Below are 23443 nucleotides of genomic sequence, written 5' to 3' on the forward strand. Positions count from 1 at the left end.
TTTATTTTGTTAATGATGTGCATCTAGCTTTACTTCTATTTATTCTGATGACTTGACACCTGTCCTCATGTTTTGTTCTGTTGTCTGTCTCCCCCTTCTAGACTGTGAGCCCGCTGTTGGGTAGGGACCGTCTCTATATGTTGCCAACTTGTACTTCCCAAGCGCTTAGTACAGTGCCCTGCACACAGTAAGCGCTCAATAAATACAATTGAATGAACGAATGCTCCTCTCAGAGTCACACCTGGAGAGTTTCCAGTACTCTACCAGCCTCGGCCAGGGGTGGGAGAGCCAAGCAGGAGCATACCTAGTCCATTGCTAGCTTGGGCAGTGGCTAGTAAGTGGAAGGCAATCTGCTACAAGTCAAAGCTCACCCATGCTGGGCAGCACAGTATGGGAGAGAGTCGAGGACAGAAACTCGAGTTTACTGCGCGGAAGGCGGCAATGGTAAACCACTTCCATAATTTTACCGAGAAAAATCTATGGTGACACTACCAGAACTATCGCAGATGGAGAGCGGGGCATTCTGGGAAAGATGTGTCAGTGGTGTCACTTTGGGTCGAAATAACTCGATGGCAAAAGACAAAACATAAATGCTGTAGGATGTAGTGGGATGACTATCAAAGTGTTTAAGGGGTATCATCATCATCAATCGTATTTATTGAGCGCTTACTATGTGCAGAGCACTGTACTAAGCACTTGGGAAGTACAAATTGGCAACATATAGAGACAGTCCCTACCCAAGAGTGGGCTCACAGTCTAAAAGTATAAACCCAAATGCATAGGGGATGTAATAAATAATAATAATGATGGCATTTGTTAAGCGCTTGCTATGTGTAAAGCACTGTTCTAAGCACTGGGGGGATACAAGGTGATCAGGTTGTCCCACGTGGGGCTCACAGTCTTAATCCCCATTTTACAGACGAGGGAACTGAGGCACAGAGAAGTTAATGACTCACCCAAAGTCACGCAGCTGACAAGCGGTGGAACTGGGATTAGAACCCATGACCTCTGACTCCCAAGCCCGTGCCCTTTCTACTGGGCCACGCTGCTCGGTGATGGTGGTAGTGATAGCAGTGATGGTAGTGTCCTAAAGTGATGACAATTCCTGCAACAGGCCCAGTACAGCCCACTGGACAGGTTTGATTCTGTTCAGAGAAATGGCTACCTCATTAATAATAATAAATAATAATAATGGTATTTGTTAAGTGCTTACTATGTGCAAAGCACCGTTCTAAGCGCTGGGGAGGTTACAAGGTGATGAGGTTGTCCCACAGGGGGCTCACAGTTTTAACCCCCATTTTACAGATGAGGTAACTGAGGCACAGAGAAGTTAAGTGACTTGCCCAAAGTCACACAGCTGACAGTTGGCAGAGCTGGGATTTGAACCCATGACCTCTGACTCCAAAGCCCGTGCTCTTTACACTGAGCCACGCTGCTTCTCATAATGGCATTTGTTAAGCGCTTACTATGTGCAAAGCACTGTTCTAAGCGCTGGGGGGATACAAGGTGATCAGGTTATCCCATGCGGGGCTCACAGTCATCATCCCCATTTTACAGCTGAGGTAACTGAGGCTCTGAGAAGTTAAGTGACTTGCCCAAGGTCACACAGCAGGCATGGAGCGGAGCCGGGATTCGAACCCATGACCTCTGACTCCAAAGCCATTGAGCCACGCTGCTTCTCATTGTCACCAAACGGCTCACAATCTTAATCCTCATTTCGTAGAGGATTAAGACTAGACTGTGAGCCCACTGTTGGGTAGGCACCGTCTCTATATGTTGCCAACTTGTACTTCCCAAGCGCTTAGTACAGTGCTCTGCACACAGTAAGCGCTCGATAGATACGATTGAATGAATGAATGTAGATGTGGTAACTGAGGTACAGAGAAGTGAAGGAGTTTGCCCATGGTCACATGGCAGAGAAGCAGCGTGGCTCAGTGGAAAGAGCCTGGGCTTTGGAGTCAGGGGTCACGGGTTCAAATCTCGGCTCCACCGATTGTCAGCTGTGTGACTTTGGGCAAGTCACTTCTCTGTGTCTCATTTACCTCACCTGTTTAATGGGGATGAAGACTGTGAGCCCCCGTGGGACAGCCTGATCGCCTTGTAACCTCCCCAGCGCTTAGAACAGAGCTTTGCACATAGTAAGCACTTAATAAATGCCGTCATTATGGCAGACAAGTGGTGGAGCCGGGACCAGAACCTATATTCTCGGAATCCCAGGCCAGTGGTCCTCATTAGAGCGGCCAGGTGAGCCATATAGCCCAGAACTCCGTGTCAGAGTCTGTGTCTCCAGGAGGAGGTGGGGACAGAGCAGTTAGGAAGTGGGCGGCCAGACTGAAACCCACAGGGCAGTGCAGTCCGAGTTTCTCCCAGAAACTCGTCATCATCAATCGTATTTATTGAGCGCTTACTGTGTGCAGAGCACTGTACTAAGCGCTTGGGAAGTACAAGTTGGCAACATATAGAGACGGTCCCTACCCAACAGTGGGCTCACAGTCTAAAACTCTTGTCCAGTCATTCTGCAAAGGTCTCATCCAGTGATTCCGCTCTTCCCACACCATCTTGGGTGGCATCCTTTTCACAGTTCTCTCTAATCATCCATGCTTTGTCATCCTCCACAGCACACTGAGAAAGATTCTGTCCTCTTTCTGAAGGACGCTTAACTTTTATCTGGTGCTTGGTAGCCCCCTTCTCTGCTTCTCTCTCTCTCAGGGTGCAGGCCCTTCGCGGGTAGGAGTCCATCCTTCAGACGGTAAGAGCACTGCCCCAACATCCGGGGCATCTGGGGTATCCAGGAGAGATGACGTAAGGAACAAGGAAAAAGGTGCCCTAGAAATTCACCTTTCAAAGGGACCAGGGTCCAAGTGGCTGCCAGGAAGGAATCAGGGAGCTGCTCACCCTTCAGGGATATAGTGAATGTTCTTCCTGCCCCACGGCTATCAAGATTGGGAGCTTGTGGGATGCTAGCTTAGAGACTTTGTCCTCCCCTGGTTCTCCTCTTATCTCTCTGGCCGTACAGTCTCAGTCTCCTTCGCAGACTCCTCCTCCCCGTCCCATCCCCTAGCTGTAGGGGTTCCTCAAGGGTCCGTTCTTGGTCCCCTTCTGTTCTCCGTCTATATTCACTCCCTTGGTGAACTCATTCAACTACCATCCCTAGGCACATGATACCCAAATGTACATCTGCTCCCCTGTTCTCTCTCCCTACCTCCAGGCACGTATCTCCTCCTGCCTTAAGGACATCTCCACCTGGATGTCCGCCCGCCACCTAAAACTCAACACGTCTAAGACTGAGCTCCTTATCTTCCCCCCGAAACCTTCTCCTCTCCTTGACTTTCCCGTCACTGTGGACGGCACTACCATCCTTCCCATCTCACAAGCCCGCAACCTTGGTGTCATCCTCGTCTCTACTCTCTCATTCACCCCACGCATCCAATCCGTCACCAAAATCTGCCGGTCTCACCTTCGCAACATCGCCAAGATCCGCCTTTTCCTCTCCATCCAAACCGCTACCTTGTTGGTACAATCGCTCATCATATCCTGCCTGGATTACTGTATCAGCATCCTTTCTGATCTCCCAACCTCCTGTCTCTCCCCGCTTCAGTCTGTACTTCACTCTGCTGCCCAGATTATCTTTCTACAGAAACGCTTTGGGCATGTCACCCCGCTCCTCAAAAATCTTCAGTGGTTGCCTATCAACCTTCGCAGGAAGCATAAACTCCTCACTATTGGCGTCAAAGCTCTCCATCACCTTGCCCCATCCTACCTCACCTCCCTTCTCTCCTTTTACAGCCAAGCCCGCACACTCCACTCCTCTCACCGTTAACCTCCTCACTGTGCCTTGATCTCGCCTGTCCCGCCGTCTACCCCTGGCCCACGTCCTACCTGTGGCCTGGAATGCCTTCCCTCCTCACATCTGCCAAACTAGCTCTCTTCCCCCCTTCAAAACTCTACTGAGAGCTCACCTCCTCCACGAGGCCTTCCCAGACTGAGCCCCCCTTTTCCTCTGCTCCTCCTCCCCTCCCCAATGCCCCTACTCCCTCCCTCCACTCAACCCCCTTCCCAGCCCCACAACACTTGTGTATATTTGTACATATTTATTACTCTATTTTATTAATGATGTGTATATATGTATAATTTTATTGATCTATTTTGATGCTATTGATGCCTGTCTACTCGTTTTGTTTTGTTTTCTGTCTCCCCCTTCTAGACTGTGAGCCCATTGTTGGGTAGGGATGGTCTCTATCTGTCGCCAAATTGTACTTTCCAAGCGCTTAGTACAGTGCTCTGCACACGGTAAGCGCTCAATAAATAGGATTGAATGAATGAATGAAGTTGCTTCCCTTCTCTGTGCTTCATCTGTAAAATGGGGATTGAGACTGTGAGCCTCACATGAGACAGGGACTGTGTCCAACTTGATTTACTTATATTCCTCCCCGCACTTAGTACAGTGTGGCACATAGTAAGTGCTTAACGAATACCATCACTATTATTATTATAGGGGAGAAAGTGAGTTGAGTTTAGTAGAGAGGTTGGTGTCGAGCATGTCAATTTGGTCATCAAGGGAAGGTAGTTTTGGTAGGGAGGCTAAATGGGGCATGATGGTATGAAAGCATTGGATGGGGTCAAAAGATCCAAGGTGTTTGTTGGGGAACAGCACAGATTTGTGGGAGGAAGTGTGTGGAAGAGAAGGCAGGTGAGGCGGCTGGCGTCGGAAAGAGAGATTTCAGAATTGGTGAAGGTAGAGATTGTGCAGTGGCTAGAGACAATGAGATACAGTGTGTGTCCAAATTGGTGAGTGGCTCAAATGGGGTGGAGCAGGAGGTGAGTAATGATAATAACAATAATAATGGCATTTATTAAGAGCTTACTATGTGCAAAGCACTGTTCTAAGCGCTAGGGAGGTTGCAGGGTGATCAGATTGTCCCACGGGGGGCTCACAGTCTTAATCCCCATTTTACAGATGAGGAAACTGAGGCACGGAGAAGTTAAGTGACTTGCCCATAGCCACACAGCTGACAATTGGTGGAGCCGGGATTTGAACCCGTGACCTCTGACTCCAAAGCCTGGGCTCTTTCCACTAGTAGAGTTGAGGATTGTTAGAAAGCAGGCATTCATTCATTCATTCATTCATTCAATCGTATTTATTGAGCGCTTACCTTGTGCAGAGCACTGCACTAAGCGCCTGGGAGAGTACAATACAATGAACAGACACATTCTCTGCCCACAGTGAGCTTACAGTCTAGACTGGGGGAGGCAAACATTTATATAAATACGATTTATATAAATACGTATTTATATAAATACGATTGATGATGATGATATAAATAAGTAAATTACAGGTATGTACGTAAGCGCTGTGGAGCTGGGAGGTGGGGGTGAACAGTGGGAGCGAGTCAGGGCGACGCAGAAGGGAGTGGGAGAAGAGGAAAGGGGGGCTTGGGGAAGGACTTTCGGAGGAGATGTGCCATTAACAAGACTTCGGATGGGGGAGAGTAATTGTCCATCGGATTTGAGGAGGGAGGGCATTCCAGGCCAGAGGCAGAACGTGAGTGAGGGGTTAGTGGCGAGAAAGATGAAATCGAAGCACAGTTAGAAGGTTTGCATTAGAGGAGTGAAGTGTGCGGGCTGGTTTGTAGTGGGAGAGTAGCGAGGTGTGGTTGGAGGACCACAACTTGTTGCCAACTTCCCAAGTGCTTAGTACAGTGCTCTGCACACAGTAAGCGCTCAATAAATACGACTGAATGAATGGGGGACAAGGAGATTGAATGCTTTAAAGTCAATGGTGAGGAGGGCAGCGGAAGGGTCATCAGGAGCATCAAGACCTGGGTTCTAAATTCAGCTCTACCATTTGTCTGCTGTGTGACTTTGAGCAAGTTGCTTCACTTTTCTGGGCCTCAGTTACATCATCTTCAAAATGGGGATTACATCCTCCTCCCTCCGACTTTGACTGTGAACGCTATGTGGGACAGGGACCTTGTGCAACCTAATGATCTTGTATCTACCCCAGTGCTTAGTACCATGCCTGGCACATAATAATAATGATGATGATGGCATTTGTTAAGCGCTTACTATGTGCAAAGCACTGTTCTAAGCACTGGGGAGGTTACAAGGTGATCAGGTTGTCCCACGGGGGGGCTCACAGTCTTCACCCCCATTTTACAGATGAGGTAACTGAGGCTCGGAGAAGTGAATTGACTTGCCCAAAGTCACACAGCTGACAACTGGCGGAGCTGGGATTTGAACCCATGGCCTCTGACTCCAAAGCCCGGGCTCTTTCCATAGAGCCTCCCTGCTTCTCTTAAGCACATAGTAAGTGTTTAACAAATACCATAAAAAAGAGAAGAGTAGGGTCTGCCCGGAATTGAGATAAGAAGAAGGGACCAGTGCTTAAAATTGTTTAAAAGAGATCGGCAACTCTTACGCTAAAATGGGCCAACTGGGACCAGTTAGTACCAAGCCCAGTTGCCCATCAAAGGGCTAACTGAGCAAGAAAGCCAAAAGTCCTGGGTTTTAAGGGCTTCCTCTGGGTCCCAACCCCGTTGTGGAAGTGCTCTATCAGTAGGGATGGTTCATGTCATGGGCTTTACTTGCTAGACACGTGATATTCACCCCACCCCGAGCCCCACAGCGCTTTTGTATGCACCCATTTCCCCTACCTGTAATTTATTGGAATGTCCGTCTTCCCCTGTAGACTGTAAGCTCCTTGTGGATGGGGATTTAGTCTACCAGCTTTACTGTATTATACTCTCCCAAATGCTTAGTACACTGTCAGTGCTCAATAACATTGATCGATTGATTGGCTTTTCCCCAAAGCTCCAAACAGTGTATTCTTTGGAAACATCCCCATCAAATTTCTGTGACGGACAATTTGCCTTCCAAAGGGAAATTTGCATTTCATCGTGAAGATTTAACACAACATTCTTGGCTTAATTAGTCTCCAAGTGGGTCCTTCTGAATACTTGACATAGAGTAAAGACCCAGTTTCCAAAGAATCTATTTCAAGCAGGTCTGCTTGGAAGTACATTTGTATCTGGGTCGGGGAGCACGACAAATGGGGAAGTGTTTGCACGGAATGCCAATGCATGGCTACTTGTGGATGTGATACCACCGAATTTGTCTGTGACGATAAGGAAAAGACAAAAAAAGGAGCAGATCCATAACGCGTGAGTGGTGGGATCAAGATACGACGAAGCTGAGGAGGAAATAACAAGAAAGTTTAAGCAACACTAGTAGCCTGCCAGTGTTTTTTAAATTCACGTTTATTTGGGGAAAGTATGATGGCCTGCTCAAAGGACACTGTGATCTGTAGAAGCAGAAGAAATTTTTAAAAAGATGATTATATAACTCATTTCTTAATCAGTGAACTGCTGCGTGTTACTGACAGGATAGGAAACTTAGCTAAGAAATCTGTTCAGAGTGCAACTCAACTGACACTGGGAAAACTATTATGATAAATTGCAAAGATAATCTACGATAAGATAATCTCTGCTTTTAGACTGTGAGCCCACTTTTGGGTAGGGACTGTCTCTATATGTTGCCAATTTGTACTTCCCAAGCGCTTAGTACAGTGCTCTGCACATCGTAAGCGCTCAATAAGTACGATTGATGATGATGATGATGATGATATAATTTTTAAGCTAAAAGTCAAGTGCTGGGGAAAATACTTTCCAAAATGTTTCAAAGTTCTTAGATCGAATTGTTTTTCCTGTGAAAAACTAACTGTAAGAGATGTTGAACCCCTACAGGTTCATTTTGGTGAAAAGCAAACCTAAAAGAGTAGTTCTTTGGATTTTCCTGCCGAACTCCTCGAGCGAGTTGTCTATACCCACTGTCCCTCAAGTTTCTCTCCTCCAATTCTCTCCTTGAGCCCCTCCAATCTGACTTCTGTCCCCTTCGCTCCACAGAAACCGCTTTCTCAAAGTTCACCGATAACCTCTTTCTTGCCAAACCTAAGGGGGTCTGCTCCGTCATAATTCTCCTCTACCTCTCAGTTGTCTTCAACACTGTCGACCATCCCCTTCTCCTGGAAACTTTAGCCTATCTAGGCTTCACTGACGTTGTCCTCTTCTGGTTCTCCTCCTATCTCTCTGGCCATTCATTTTCAGTCCCGTTTGCAAGCTCCTCCCATCCTCTAAATGTGGGAGTCCCTCAAGGCTCAGTCCTGGGTCCCCTTTAATTATAATAATAATAATGGCATTTGTTAAGCGCTTACTATATGCACAGCACTGTTCTTAGTGCTGGGGAGGTTACAAAGTGATTAGGTTGTCCCACGGGAGGCTCACAGTCTTCATTCCCATTTTACAGATGAGGTAACTGAGGCACAGAGAAGTGCCCAAGTGCCCAAAGTCACACAGCTGACAATTGGCAGAGATGGGATTTGAACCCACGACCTCTGACTCCAAAGCCCGGGCTCTCTTTCCATGGAGCCACGGTGCTTCTGTTCTTCATCTACATCCACTCCTTTGGAGAACTCATTTGGAGAAGCAGCGTGGTTCAGTGGAAAGAGCCCGGGCTTTGGAGTCAGAGGTCATGGGTTCAAATCCCAACTCTGCCAGTTGTCAGCTGTGTAACTTTGGGCAAGTCACTTAACTTCTCCGTGCCTTAGTTACCTCATCTGTAAAATGGGGATTAAGACTGTGAGTCCCCCGTGGGACAACCTGATCATCTGGTAACCTCCCCAGGCTTAGAACAGTGCTTTCTACATAGTAAGTGCTTAATAAATGCCATTATTATGATTATTATCATTTGCTCCCATAGCTTCAAGTACCACCGCTACATGGATGATTCCCCAAATGACATCTCTAGCCCTAATTTCTGTCCCTCTTCACAATCTCACATTTCTTATTGCCCTCAAGACATTTCTACTTGGATGTTCTCCCATCACCTAAAACTTCCCAAGTCTAAAATAGAACTCCCTGTCTTCCCACCCAATCCCCTATACTCCCCTTTTTTTTCCCATCACTGAAGACAGCACCACCACCCTTCCTGTCTCATGAGTCTGGAACCTGGGTGTTATCCTTGATTCTTCTTTCTCATTCAATCCACATCTTCACAGTTCAATCTTCAAACGTCGCTAAAATCAGTCCTTTCTGCTCCATCTAAACTAGTACCAGGTTCTCCAAGAACTTATCCTATCCCGGCTTGATTACTGTATCAGCCTCCTTGCTGACCTCCCTACCTCCTGTCTCTCCCCACCCTAGTCACACTTTATTCTGCCGCCTGGGTCATTTTTTTCCAAAATCGTTCAGTCCGTGCTTCCCCACTCCTCAGGAACCTCCAGCAGTTGCCCATCCACCTCTGCATCAGACAGAAATTCCTTACTACTGGCTTTAAAAGCTCTCCATCACCTTGCCCCCTCCTACCTTACCTTTCTGTTCTCCTATTACATCCCAATCCACACATTTTGCTCCTCTAATGCTAATCTACCTACTCACGGCACCTCGATGTCACCTATCTAGCTGCCGACATATCCCGCCTCTGTCCTCAAACACCCACCCTCTTCATATCTGACGGGCAATTACTCTCTCCACCTTCAAAGCCTTACTGAAGGCCCATCTTCTCCAAGAGGCCTTCCCTAAATCCTCATTTCCTCTTTTCCCACTCCCTTCTGCATCACTCTGTTTTGCTCCTTTTATTCACTCCTCCCTCAGCCCCACAGCACTAATGTACAGATCTATAACTTATTTATTTATATTAATGTCTGTCTCCCTCTCTAGACTGCGAGCCCCATTGTAGTCAGGGAATGGGTCCACCAACTCTGTTATATTTTGCTCTCCCAAGCACTTAGTACAGTGCGCTGTGTACAATGTGTACACCTGTCTACTTGTTTTGTTGTCTGTCTCTCCCTTCTAGACCGTGAACCCACTGTTGGGTAGGGACGCTCTCTATATGTTGCTGATTTGTACTTCCCAAGTGTTTAGTACAGTGCTGTGCACACAGTAAGCGCTCAATAAATGCAATTGAATGAATGAATGAATGAATAAATATGATTGATTTCATCATAGTTAAAAAAAGAGCCATTAAAATCAAGTTCCTTAGTGTACTGAATCTAAAAATAAAATGGTCCATTTGGATTAGAGAAGCAGCGTGGCTCAGTGGAAAGAGCACGGGTTTTGGAGTCAGAGGTCATGGGTTCAAATCCCAGCTTCACCAATTGTCAGCTGTGTGACTTTGGGCAAGTCACTTCACTTCTCTGTGCCTCAGTTATCTCATCTGTAAAATAGGGATTAAAACTGTGAGCCCCCCGTGGGACAACCTGATCACCTTGTATCCTCCCCAGCGCTTAGAACAGTGCTTTGCACGTAGTAAGCGCTTAATAAATGCCTTTATCATTATTATTATTATTGTTGGGTAGGGACCGTCTCTGTATGTGGCCGATTTGTACTTCCCAAGCGCTTAGTACAGTGCTGTGCACACAGTAAGCGCTCGATAAATACGATTGAATGAAAGAATGAATGAATAAATATGATTGATTTCACCATAGTTAAAAAAAGAACCATTAAAATCAAGTTCCCTAGGGTACTGCATCTAAAAATAAAATGGTCCATTTAGATTTGCTGTATGTGAAGGCATGCCCAATCCCGCCCCTCCTGTCGCCCTCACCTTCCCATCCAGGTCATGGGAGGACTGGGCAGGTTTTCTTGCAAAGCCGTGAGCCGTCATTTCTGAGAAGCCGAAGGAATGGGAACGGGAGGAAGCAGAAGTCCCTGAGGATTGGAAACGGACCAGTACCGCACCTGGCATTTAAAAAGGGAAAGTACACTCTGGTGATCATGCGCTACAGAGATTGACATCAATTCCCGGGGGGACCAGAGAACCATCGGTCAACAGGTCGATTAACAAATGTCCTTAGGAGAGCAAGCAGCAAACAACATGGTTTTGGGAAAAGAAAATCCTCCCTGACAAATTGAATCTCTTCCCAGGGCGGTGCAATGAGCCATATGGAAAAGGGATAAGGAATAGGGGCAACTTATCTGGACTATAAAAATACATTAGATTTAGTCTCCCAGAAAATTGTCCAGAACACGCTGGAACAGTTTGGTCTTGATCAGTCTCTAGTTAGGTGGGTATCCCATGCCTGCCCCAGCACTTAGAACAGTGCTTTGCACATAGTAAGTGCTTAATAAATGCCATTATTATTATTATTATTACCATCCCCCTGGCTCTGGGCCCCTTCCAGCTCTCTCCAGTAGCAGCTCTGCCTCCTGAGCTTTTAAAATATTGGGGTTGAGGTGGCTGTTGGATCCTGAACCACTCTGCCTGGGAGCTGGGGAGCAGGGAATAGACCTTTAGTCAGATTGCTCTGCAACTCTTATCTTATTTAATCAGTCCTTGTCTTTTCATGTTATTTTTTTTTGTTTTTTTTATTGTCTGTTCTTTATTATCTTCAATTCTCTCCTCTCATGCTTAGATTGTGAGCCCCTGGAGGACCAGGGACTGTATCTAATTCTCATCCATGTACTTTTTCCCAGTGTGTAGTACAATGCTTTGCCCACAGTACATTCTAATAACAATAATAATGGCATTTATTAAGCGCTTACTGTGTGCAAAGCACTGTTCTAAGCACTGGGGAGGTTACAAGGTGATCAGGTTGTCTCACGGGGGGCTCACAGTCTTTACAGATGAGGTAACTGAGGCCCAGAGAAGTTGAATGACTTGCCTAAAGACACACAGCGGACAACTGGCAGAGCCGGGATGACCTCTGACTCCATAGCCTGTGCTGTTTCCACCGAGCCATGCTGCTTCTCAATAAATATTATTGAAGAGACGCATTTCATGGTGCTTGAAAGTAATAGTAATAATATTTATTAAGTACTTACTGTGTGAAGAGCACTGAACAAAGCACTGGGAAAGACTACACAAGTGGGAATTAGATACAGTACCTACCCCCCGGGGGACTCACAATCTGAAATTAAATAAGGGGAGAGGGGATTGGCGACGGAGCCATAAGGTGAGACGAAAGAAAATGCTATGATAAGATAAAACAAAAACCAAAGATCACTAGGTATTGAGGCTAGAGGAGCAGAATTTCAGGCTCCTTGCAGCTCAGAGTCCACAGTTACAAGCTCACTTCATTGAGGTTGGCAAATCAAAGAAACCATCTCTTATGGGAGTCAGCCTGGGGACAAGAGCCAAGTAGTACTGCTGGGGATCAGCCATAGGACCAATTCCACTCTATTTTTCTAAGATAAAAATAGAAAATAAGATAAATAAGATAAATAAGATAGTTAAGTGCTTACTATATGTCAAGCACTGTACTAAGCATGCTAATCAGGCTGTTCTACGTGGGACTCACAGCCTAAGTTGGACAGAGGAGGATTTGCTCCCCATTTATCAGATGAGGAAACGGAGGCCCAGAAAAGCTGAGTGACTTGCCCAAGGTCACATAGCAGACAAGTGATGGAGTTGGGATTAGAAACTGGGTCCTCCTACTCCCAGGGCCGGGCTTTTGAGCCCCCTCTTTCCTTTCCCCGTCCCCATCCCCCCAGCCCTACCTCCTTCCCCTCTCCTCAGCACCTGTATATATGTTTGTACAGATTTATTACTCTATTTATTTTACTTGTACATATTTACTATTCTATTCATTTTGTTAACGATGTGCATCTACTTTTACTTCTATTTATTCTGATGGCTTGACACCTGTCCACATGTTTTGTTCTGTTGTCTGTCTCTCCCTTCTAGATTGTGAGCCCGTTGTTGGGTAAGGACCGTCTCTATAAGTTGCTGACTTGTACTTCCCAAGTGCTTAGTACGGTGCTCTGCGCACAGTAAGCGCTCAATAAATACGATTGAATGAATGCATGAAAGAATCCCGGGGAGTGTTTGTAATGGTCCCTTAAATTCTCATCTAATCCCAGTTCCGCCACTTGTTTGCTGTTTGACCTTGGCCAAGTCACTTCACTTCTCTGTGCCTATGCAGAATTGGGAATATGTGCAACCTGATTAACTTATACATACCCTGGGGCTTAGTAATAATAATAATAATGGCATTTATTAAGCACTTATTATGTGCCAAGCACTGTTCCAAGTGCTGGGGAGTTTACAAGGTGATCAGGTTGTCCCCCGGGGGGCTCACAATCATAATCCCCATTTTACAGATGAGGTCACTGAGGCCCAGAGAAGTTAAGTGACTTGCCTGAAGTCACACAGCTGACAAGTGGCAGAGTGGGGATTTGAACCCATTACCTCTGACTCCAAAGCCCGGGCTCTTTCCACCGAGCCACGTTGCTTCTCTATTATTAGTACAGGCCTGGCAATCAATCAATCAATCAATCGTATTTATTGAGCGCTTACTGTGTGCAGAGCACTGTACTAAGCACTTGGGAAGTACAAGTCGGCAACACATAGATACAGTCCCTACCCAACAGTAGGCTTACAGTCTAGAAGGGGGAGACAGATGACAAAACCAAACATACTAAAAAAATAAAATAAATAGAATAGATATGTACAAGTAAGATAAATAAATAAATAGAGTAATAAATATGTACAAACATATATACATATATACAGGTGCTGTGGGGAAGGGAAGGAGGTAAGATGGGCGGGATGGAGGGGGGAGGAGGGGGAGAGAAAGGAAAGGGCTCAGTCTGGGAAGGCCTCCTGGAGGAGGTGAGCTCTCAGTAGGGCCTTGAAGGGAGGAAGAGAGCTAGTTTGGCGGATGGGCAGAGGGAGGGCATTCCAGGCCAGGGGAAGGACGTGGGCCAGGGGTCGAAGGTGGGACAGGCGAGAACGAGACACGGTGAGGAGATTAGTGGCAGAGGAGCGGAGGGTGTGGGCTGGGCTGGAGAAGGAGAGAAGGGAGGTGAGGTAGGAGGGGGCGAGGGGATGGACAGCCTTGAAGCCCAGGGTGAGGAGTTTCTGCCTGATGCGCAGATTGTTTGGTAGACACTGGAGGTTTTTGAGGAGGGGAGTAACATGCCCAGAGCGTTTCTGGACAAAGACAATCCGGGCAGCAGCATGAAGTATGGATTGAAGTGGGGAGAGACACGAGGATGGGAGATCCGAGAGAAGGCTGATACAGTAGTCCAGACGGGATAGGATGAGAGCTTGAACGAGCAGGGTAGCGGTTGGGATGGAGAGGAAAGGGCGGATCTTGGCAATGTTGTGGACCTGAGACCGGCAGGTTTTGGTGACGGCTTGGATGTGAGGGGTGAATGAGAGAGCAGAGTCGAGGATGACACCAAGGTTGCGGGCTTGTGAGACGGGAAGGATGGTAGTGCCATCAACAGAGATGGGAAAGTCAGGGAGAGGGCAAGGTTTGGGAGGGAAGACAAGGAGTTCAGTCTTCGACATGTTGAGCTGTAGGTGGCGGGCAGACATCCAAATGGAGATGTCCTGAAGGCAGGAGGAGATGCGAGCCTGGAGAGAGGGGGAGAGAGCAGGGGCAGAGGTGTAGATCTGGGTGTCATCAGCTTAGAGATGATAGTTGAAGCCGTGGGAGCGAATGAGGTCACCAAGGGAATGCGTGTAGATCGAGAACAGAAGGGGACGAAGCACTGAACCTTGGGGAACCCCCACAGTAAGAGGATGGGAGGGGGAGGAGGAGCCTGCAAGAGAGACTGAGAATGAACGACCGGAGAGATAAGAGGAGAACCAGGAGAGGACGGAGTCTGTGAAGACAAGGTCGGATAGCGTGTTGAGGAGAAGGGGGTGGTCCACAGTGTCGAAGGCAGCTGAGAGGTCGAGGAGGATTAGGATAGAGTAGGAGCCGTTGGATCTGGCAAGCAGGAGGTCATTGGTAACCTTTGAGAGGGCAGTTTCCGTGGAATGTAGGGGACGGAAGCCAGACCGGAGGGGTTCGAGGAGAGAGTTGGTGTTGAGGAATTCGAGGCAGCGCGTGTAGACAACTCGTTCAAGGACATAGTAAGCTCTTATTAAATACCAAAAAAAAAGTTGCCGGAAACTTTGGAAAAGTACAATCTTTGAAATCTTTGGAAAAGCTCCTAGCAATTTAGTTCAAGTTCAATCCATCCCTAAATCCTGTCAGTCCCACCTTCACAGCATCACTAAAATCCGCCCTTTCCTCTCCATCCAATTTGTTCTCTGTCTCCCCCTTCTAGACTGTGAGCCCGTTGTTGGGTAGGGACCGTCTCTAGATGTTGCCAACTTGGACTTCCCAAGCGCTTAGTCCAGTGCTCTGCACACAGGAAGCGCTCAGTAAATACGATTGAATGAATGAATGAATGAATGAATGAATCCAAACTGCTGCCATGTTAATACAATCACTCATCCTATCCCGCCTGGATTACCGCATCAGTCTCCTTGCTGACCTCCCAGCTTCTTGTCTCTCCGCACTCCAGCCCATACTTCACACTGCGGCTCAAAAATGTCCAGTGGTTGCCCATCCGCTTCCACATCAAACAAAACACTCCATTACCTTGTCCGCTCCTGCCTTTTCTCCTATTCTCCTATTCTATTCCTATTCTACTATTCTCCTTCTCCAACCCAGTCTGTATATTTCGCTCCTCTAATGCTAATCTTCACACTGTGCCTTGATCTTGCCTGTCTCACCGCTGACCCACGTCCTGCCTCTAGCCTGGAACGCCCTCCTTCCTCCAATCAATCAATCAATCAATCAATCAATCAATCAATCGTATTTATTCAGTGCTTACTGTATGCAGAGCACTGTACTAAGCGCTTGGGAATCACAAGTTGGCAACAAATCCGCCAGACAATTACTCTCCCTCCCTTCAAAGCCTTACTGAAGGCCCAACTCCTCCAAGAGGCCTTCCCAGACTAAGCAGTGCGGCTTAGTGGGTAGAGCCCGGGCCTTGGAGCCAAAAGGCCATGGGTTCTAATCCCAGCTCTACCACCTGTCTGCTGTGTGACCTTGGGCAAGTCACTTCACTTCTCTGAGCCTCATCTGTAAAAATGGGGATTAAGACGGGGGACAACCGGATTACCTCGTATCTACCCCAGCGCTAGAACAGTTCTTGGCACATAGTGCTAAACAAATACCATCGTTATTATTATTTATTTATATTGATGCTACTGATGCCTCTTCACTTTGGAAAGAGCCCCGGCTTTGGAGTCAGAGGTCATGAGTTCAAATCCCAGCCCCGCCAACTGTCAGCTGTGTGGCTTTGGGCAAGTCACTTCACTTCTCTGGGCCTCGGTTCCCTCATCTGGAAAATGGGGATTAAAACTGTGAGCCCCCCATGGGACAACCTGATCACCTTGTAACCTCCCCAGTGCCCAGAACAGTGCTTTGCACATAGTAAGCGCTTAATAAATGCCATTATAAATAAATAAATGGCTGTGTCCCCCTGTTTAGACTGTGAGCACATCGTAAGTGCTTAACAAATACCATCGTTATTATTATTTATATTGATGCTATTCATTCATTCATTCAATCGTATTTATTGAGCGCTTACTGTGTGCAGAGCACTGTACTAAGCGCTTGGGAAGTACAAGTTGGCAACATATAGAGACAGTCCCTACCCAACAGCGGGCTCACAGTCTAGAAGGGGGAGACAGACAACTAAACAAAACATATTAACAAAATAAAGTAAATAGAATAAATATGTACAAGTAAAATACATAAATAGAGTAATAAATATGTACAAACATATATACATATATACAGGTGCTGTTGATACCTGCTTACTTGTTTTGATGCCTGTCTCCCCCCTTTTAGACTGTGAGCCCAACGTGGGCAGGGATTGTCTCTATTTGTTGCTAAATTGTACTTTCCAGGCGCTTAGTACAGTGCTTTGAACATAGTAAGCGCTCAGTAAATGCAATCGAATAAATGAATGAATAAAAGTGGAATTGGTATTTCTTGACAATCCAACTGTGAAAGGCCTATATTGTGTATCAACTCCTTGTTCTCCTAAAACTGGCAATGTAAAAGCTGCTTTTCCTGTTATTTAATAGTAATAGTAATAATGATGGTATTTGTTAACAATAATAATAATTATTATTATTTATTTATATTTATATTTATTTTATTTTGTTAGTATGTTTGGTTTTGTTCTCTGTCTCCCCCTTTTAGACTGTGAGCCCACTGTTGGGTAGGGACTGTCTCTATATGTTGCCAATTTGTACTTCCCAGGCGCTTAGTACAGTGCTTTGCACACAGTAAGCGCTCAGTAAATACAATCGAATAAATGAATGAATAAAAGTGGAATTGGTATTTCTTGACAACCCAACTGTGAATGGCCTATATTGTGTATCAACTCCTTGTTCTCCTAAAACTGGCAATGTAAAAGCTGCTTTTCCTGTTATTTAATAATAATAGTAATAATGATGGTATTTGTTAACAATAATAATAATAATTGTTATTTATTTATATTTATATTTTTATTTATTTTATTTTGTTAGTATGTTTGGTTTTGTTCTCTGTCTCCCCCTTTTAGACTGTGAGCCCACTGTTGGGTAGGGACTGTCTCTATATGTTGCTAATTTGTACTTCCCAGGCGCTTAGTACAGTGCTCTGCACACAGTAAGCGCTCAATAAATACGATTGATGATGATGATGATGATAATAATGATGGCATTTCTTAAGCGCTTACTATGTGCAAAGCACTGTTCTAAGCCCTGGGGGAGGTACAAGGTGATCAGGTTGTCCCATGGGGGACTAACAGTCTTCACCCCCCTTTTCCAGATAAGGGAACTGAGGCCCAGAGAAGTTAAGTGACTTGCCCAGAGTCACACAGCTGACAATTGGCAGAGCTGGGATTTGAACCCATGACCACTGCCTCCAAAGCCCGGGCTCTTTCCACTGAGCCACGCTGCTTCTCTTCCAAGATGGTTCCAATGTCTAAAGGCAAGAAGATGGCAAGTTCTATGGCAGGGGCTGAAGGAACAGCTGTAATCAAACACCTTCGCTGGGGGAAGAAGGACCCGGGGAGTCACTAAGTAATTGTCAGCAACGAAAAGGATTTCTGTTTGGCCTAGCCCGACTGACACTGGGGATCGGAGAGCTTTATTTTTTCTTTTCTTTTAAGTTTCAGAGGTGTCTGGTCTAGGGAAAGTATCGATTCCTGACCTTACTGTCAATATTTCCTCCTCTAATTTCCTCCGTACACAGTTCCCCCAGCCTGGAACTCACTCCGCTCCCAAATTCGCCAGACCACAATCCTCATCATCTTCAAAACCCTCCTAAAATTTCACAGACTTCACCCGAGGAAGTCTGCTACCAACACAAAGAGTCCCTGTCAACTCAACAGTCACCTTTGGCAATCACGTATTTGGGCTCTGCACACAGTAAGCGCTCAAATTGTACTTTCCAAGCGCTTAGTACAGTGCTCTTCACACAGTAAGCGCTCAGTAAATACGACTGAATGACGATCTATAGTTCTATTTGTATCGATGCTATTGATGCCTGTTGACTTTTGTTCTGTTGTCTGTCTCCCGCCTTCGTGACCGTGAGCCCGACGTTGGGCAGGGATTGTCTCATTGTTGCTGACTTGTACTTCCCAAGCGCTTAGTACAGTGTTCTGTACAGAGGAGGCGCTCAATAAATATGACGGAATCACTGAATCTATAGTTCTATTTATATTGATGCTACTGATGCCTGTTGACTTTTGTTCTGTTGTCTGTTTCCCCCCTTTGAGACTGTGAGCCCGAAGATGGGCAGGGATTGTCTCTTTGTTGCTGACTTGTTGGATGGTCTCCATCTGTTGCTGAATTGTACTTTCCAAGTGCTTAGTACAGTGCTCTGCACATAGTCAGCGCTCAATAAATATGGATGAATGAATGAATAAACATGATTGAATGAATGAGTGAATGAGTGAGTGAATGATGAATGAGTGAGGGAATGAATGAGTGAGTGAATGAATGAACATGATTGAATGAGTGGATGATGAATGAGTGAGGAAATGAATGAGTGAGTGAGTGAGTGAATGAATGAGCGAGTGAGTGAATGAATGAATATGAGTGAATGAATGAATAAATGAATGAGTGAATGAATGAGTGAGTGAATGGATGAATGAATGATGAATGAGTGAGTGAGTGAATGGATGAATGAATGATGAATGAATGAGTGAGTGAATGGATGAATGAATGAGTGAATGGATGGGTGAATGAATGGATGAATGAGTGAGTGAATGAATGAATGGATGAATGAATGGATGAATGAGTGAGTGAATGAATGTGTGAGTGAATGAATGAATGGATGGATGAATGAATGGATGAATGAGTGAGTGAATGAATGCGTGAGTGAATGAGTGAATGGATGAATGAGTGAGTGAATGAATGCGTGAGTGAATGAATGAATGAATGGATGAATGAATGGATGAATGAGTGAGTGAATGAATGCGTGAGTGAATGAATGAATGCATGAATGGATGAATGAATGGATGAATGAATGCGTGAGTGAATGAATGAATGGATGAATGAATGGGTGAATGATGAATGAATGAGTGAGTGAATGAGTGAGTGAGTGAGTGGATGGCTTTATGAATGAGTGAGTGAAGGAATGAATGAATGCCTGAAGTAGTCCTATTGGCATTTACGGAGCAGCCACAAGATGGCGGGGGGGCGGTTTCCCCAGTAGCAGCTCGGCGCCGGCCCCTGGCGAGATGGCGTCTCCCTAGCAACATGGCGGGCCCTCACCAAGATGGCGCGGCCTTCACCAAGATGGCGGCGGCCCCGCGCGTGCTTCAAGATGGCGGCGGCGGCGGCGGCGCCCGGCCGCGGTTTGTCCGGTCTGTAAGGCGGCCGGGCCGGGCCGGGCTGCGAGGGACAAGGGCGGGGGGGGTGAGTGTGAGGGACGGCGGGGGCGGGGGGGCGACCGGAAGTGGGGGACCCGAGCCACCGCGGCGGGGGGGGGGCGGGGTTCCCCTCCCCCCTCCCTCCCTCCGACCGTTGGCCGCCGGGTGACCTTGGGCCCCTCACTTCCTTCCCTACTCTGGGCCTCAGTGGCTTCATCTGCAAAACGGGGATGAAGGCTGGGGCGCTGGGCAATCAGTCAATCGTGTTTATCGAGCGCTTACTGTGTGCAGAGCACTGGACTAAGCGCTTGGGAAGTCCAAGTTGGCGACATAGAGAGACGGTCCCCACCCAACAGCGGTCACAGAGTCAGCGCTTCACAACTTCCCCGGGCCTCAGTTCCCTCATCTGTCAAATGGGGATGAAGACCGTGAGCCCCACTTGGGGCAACCCCATCACCTTGTATCCTCCCCAGCGCTTCCAACGGTGCTTTTGCACATAGTAAGCGCTTAACAAATACCAAATAAATTATTATTATTAGCATCAACGTTCGCCAGTGTGCACGCTTCCGTGTACCATTCATTTATTCATTCAATCAGTCCTCACCATTGACTTTAAAGCATTCAATCTCCTTGTCCCTCATTCATTCAATCATATTTATTGAGCGCTTACTGTGTGCAGAGCACCGGACTAAGCGCTTGGTAATAATGGCGTTTATTAAGCACTTACTATGTGCCAAGCACCGTTCTATGCGCTGGGGAGGTTACAAGGTGGTCGGGTTGTCCCACGTGGGGCTCACAGTCTTCATCCCCATTTTGCAGATGAGGGAACTGAGGCACAGAGAATCATAATCGTAATAATGATGGTATTTATTAAGTGCTTACTACGTGCCAAGCACCGTTCTAAGCGCTGGGGAGGTTACAAGGTGATCGGGTTGTCCCACGGGGGGCTCACAGTCTTCATCCCCATTTTACAGATGAGGTAATTGAGGCACAGAATACTAAGAAGGCGTTAAGCGCTTACTATGTGCCAAGCACCGTTCTAAGCACTGGGGAGGTTACAAGGTGATCGGGTTGTCCCACGGGAGGCTCACGGTCTTCATCCCCGTTTTCCAGATGAGGGAACTGAGGCACAGAATAATAAGGCATTAAGCGCTTACTATGTGCCAAGCACCGTTCTAAGGGCTGGGGAGGTTACAAGGTGATCGGGTTGTCCCACAGGGGGCTCACAATCTTCTTCATCCCCATTTTGCAGATGAGGTAACTGAGGCACAGAGAATAATAATCATAATAATGATGGCATTTGTTAAGCACTTACTATGTGCAAAGCCCTGTTGTAAGCACTGCGGAGGTTACAAGGTGATCGGGTTGTCCCACTGGGGGCTCACAGTCAATCCCCATTTTGCAGATGAGCAAACTGAGGCACAGAGAATAATAATGATGGCATTTATTAAGCGCTTACTGTGTGCAAAGCACTGTTCTAAGCGCTGTACATATTTACTATTCTATTCATTTTATTTTGTTAATTTGTTTTGTTGTCTGTCTCCCCCTTCTAGACTGTGAGCCCATTGTTGGGTAGGGACCGTCTCTAGATGTTCCCGACTTGTACTTCCCAAGCGCTTAGTATAGTGCTCGGCACACAGTAAGCGCTCAATAAATACGATTGAATGAATGAATGAATGGGGATGTTACAAAGTGATCAGGCTGTCCCACTTGGGGCTCACAGTCTTAATCCCCATTTTGCAGATGAGGTAACTGAGGCACAGAGAATAATAATAATGGCATTTATTGCACGCTTACTATGTACAAAGCACCGTTCTAAACGCTGGGGAGGTTACAAGGTGATCAGGTTGTTCCCACGTGGGGCTCACAGTCTTCACCCCCATTTTACAGATGAGGGAACTGAGGCCCAGAGAAGTGAAGTCACACAGCTGACAAGTGGGGGAGCTGGGATTTGAACCCATGACCTCCGACTCCAAAGCCCGGGCTCTTTCCACTGAGCCACGCTGCATTCATTCAGTCGTATTTATGGAGCGCTTACTGTGTGCAGAGCACTGGACTAAGCGCTTGGGAAGTACAAGTCGGCAACACGTATCAGGTGGGTTTGTCCACGTGAATCCCACGTGTGTGTATCTCTTGTGTGTGCGCGCCTAGTGGAAAGAGCCCGGCCTTGGGAGTCAGAGGTCATGGGTTCAAACCCCGGCTCCGCCAACAGTCAGCTGTGTGACTTTGGGCGAGTCACTTCACTTCTCTGGGCCTCAGTCACCTCATCTGGAAAATGGGGATGAAGACCGTGAGCCCCCCGTGGGACAACCTGATCACCTTCTATTTCCCCCGACGCTTAGAACAGTGGCACAGAGTAAGCACTTCTGAAATAAGAATAATAATAATAACGATGATGGTATTTATTAAGCGCTTAGTGTGTGCCAAGCACTGTTCCGAGCGCTGGGGAGGTTACAAGTGCTTTGCACATAGTAAATGCTTTATAAATGCCATCATCATCATCATTATTATTATTACAAGGTGATCAGGTTGTCCCACTGGGTGCTCACAGTCATAATCCCCATTTTACAGATGAGGTAATTGTGGCACAGAGGAGAAGTTAAGTAATAATGGTGGAAAGAGCCCGGTCTTTGGAGGCCGAGGTCAGGGGTTCAAATCCCGGCTCCGCCAGCTGTCAGCTGTTTGACTTTGGGCAAGTCGCTTCACTTCTCCAGGCCTCAGTTCCCTCATCTGGAAAATGGGGATTAAGACTGGGAGTCCGCCGTGGGACAACCTTGTAACCTCCCCAGCGCTTAGAACGGTGCTTGGCACATAGTAAGCGCTTAATAAATGCCATTATTATTATTATTCTCCGGGCCTCAGTTACCTCATCTGTAAAATGGGGATTAAGACTGTGAGCCCCACGTGGGACAAACTGATGCGCTTAGAACAGTGTTTCGCGCATAATAAGCGCTTAACAAATGCCATCATTATTGTTATATTATTATTAAGTGGACACAGCCAAGTGCATAGGCGTTGCGGAAGCCGGAGGGATGGGGGCATGACGGCGAGAGAAGGGCTCTTGGTGCAGATGTGATTTTTTAGGAGGGTTTTGAATGGGGGGAGAGTGGCAGACAGTTGATACGAAGCAGCATAGCTTAATGGTTGGAGTCCGCGGGTCTTGGGTTCTAATTCTGCTCTGCACTTGTCTGCTGTGTGACCTTAGGCAAGTAACTTCACTTCTCTGGGCCGCAGTTCCCTCATCTGTAAAATGGCGGTTGAGACTGCGAGCCCCACGTGGGACGGGGAACCAAATTTGCTTGTATCCACCCCAGGGCCTGGCACGTAGTAAGCGCTTAACAAGCACCATTATTAAATGGGAGGAAGTTCAATCAATCAATCGATCGTATTTATTGAGCGCTTGCTGTGTGCAGAGCACTGCACTAAGCGCTTAGTTCCAGTTCTGAAGGAGAACGTGAGCAAGGCGGGGGGGGGGTGATGGGAGAGTTGGGATCGAAATACAGAGACTAGGTTTGTGTTGGAGGGGTGGAGTGCGTGGATTGGGTTTATAGTAGTGTGGCTCAGTGGAAAGAGCACGGGCTTTGGAGTCAGAGGTCATGGGTTCAAATCCTGCCTCCGCCAACTGTCAGCTGTGTGACTTTGGGCAAGGCACTTAACTTCTCTGGGCCTCAGTTACTTCATCTGTAAAATGGGGAATAAGATTGTGAGCCCTACGTGGGACAGCCTGATCACCTTGTATCCCCCCGGCGCTTAGAACAGTGCTTTGCACATAGTAAGCGCTTAACAAATAC

General features: G+C 46.9%; 1 non-coding gene across 1 annotated transcript; it reads left to right on the forward strand.

The window, feature by feature from the left end:
* The first annotated feature begins 223 nt into the window (after window positions 1–223).
* Window positions 224–361, forward strand: LOC119933887. Its single transcript, XR_005452754.1, has one exon. It is a non-coding gene; the product is annotated as a small nucleolar RNA SNORA7 (small nucleolar RNA).
* The last annotated feature ends 23082 nt before the right edge of the window (window positions 362–23443 follow it).

Source organism: Tachyglossus aculeatus, chromosome 10 (genome assembly GCF_015852505.1).
Source record: "Tachyglossus aculeatus isolate mTacAcu1 chromosome 10, mTacAcu1.pri, whole genome shotgun sequence".
Classification (NCBI taxonomy): domain Eukaryota; kingdom Metazoa; phylum Chordata; class Mammalia; order Monotremata; family Tachyglossidae; genus Tachyglossus; species Tachyglossus aculeatus.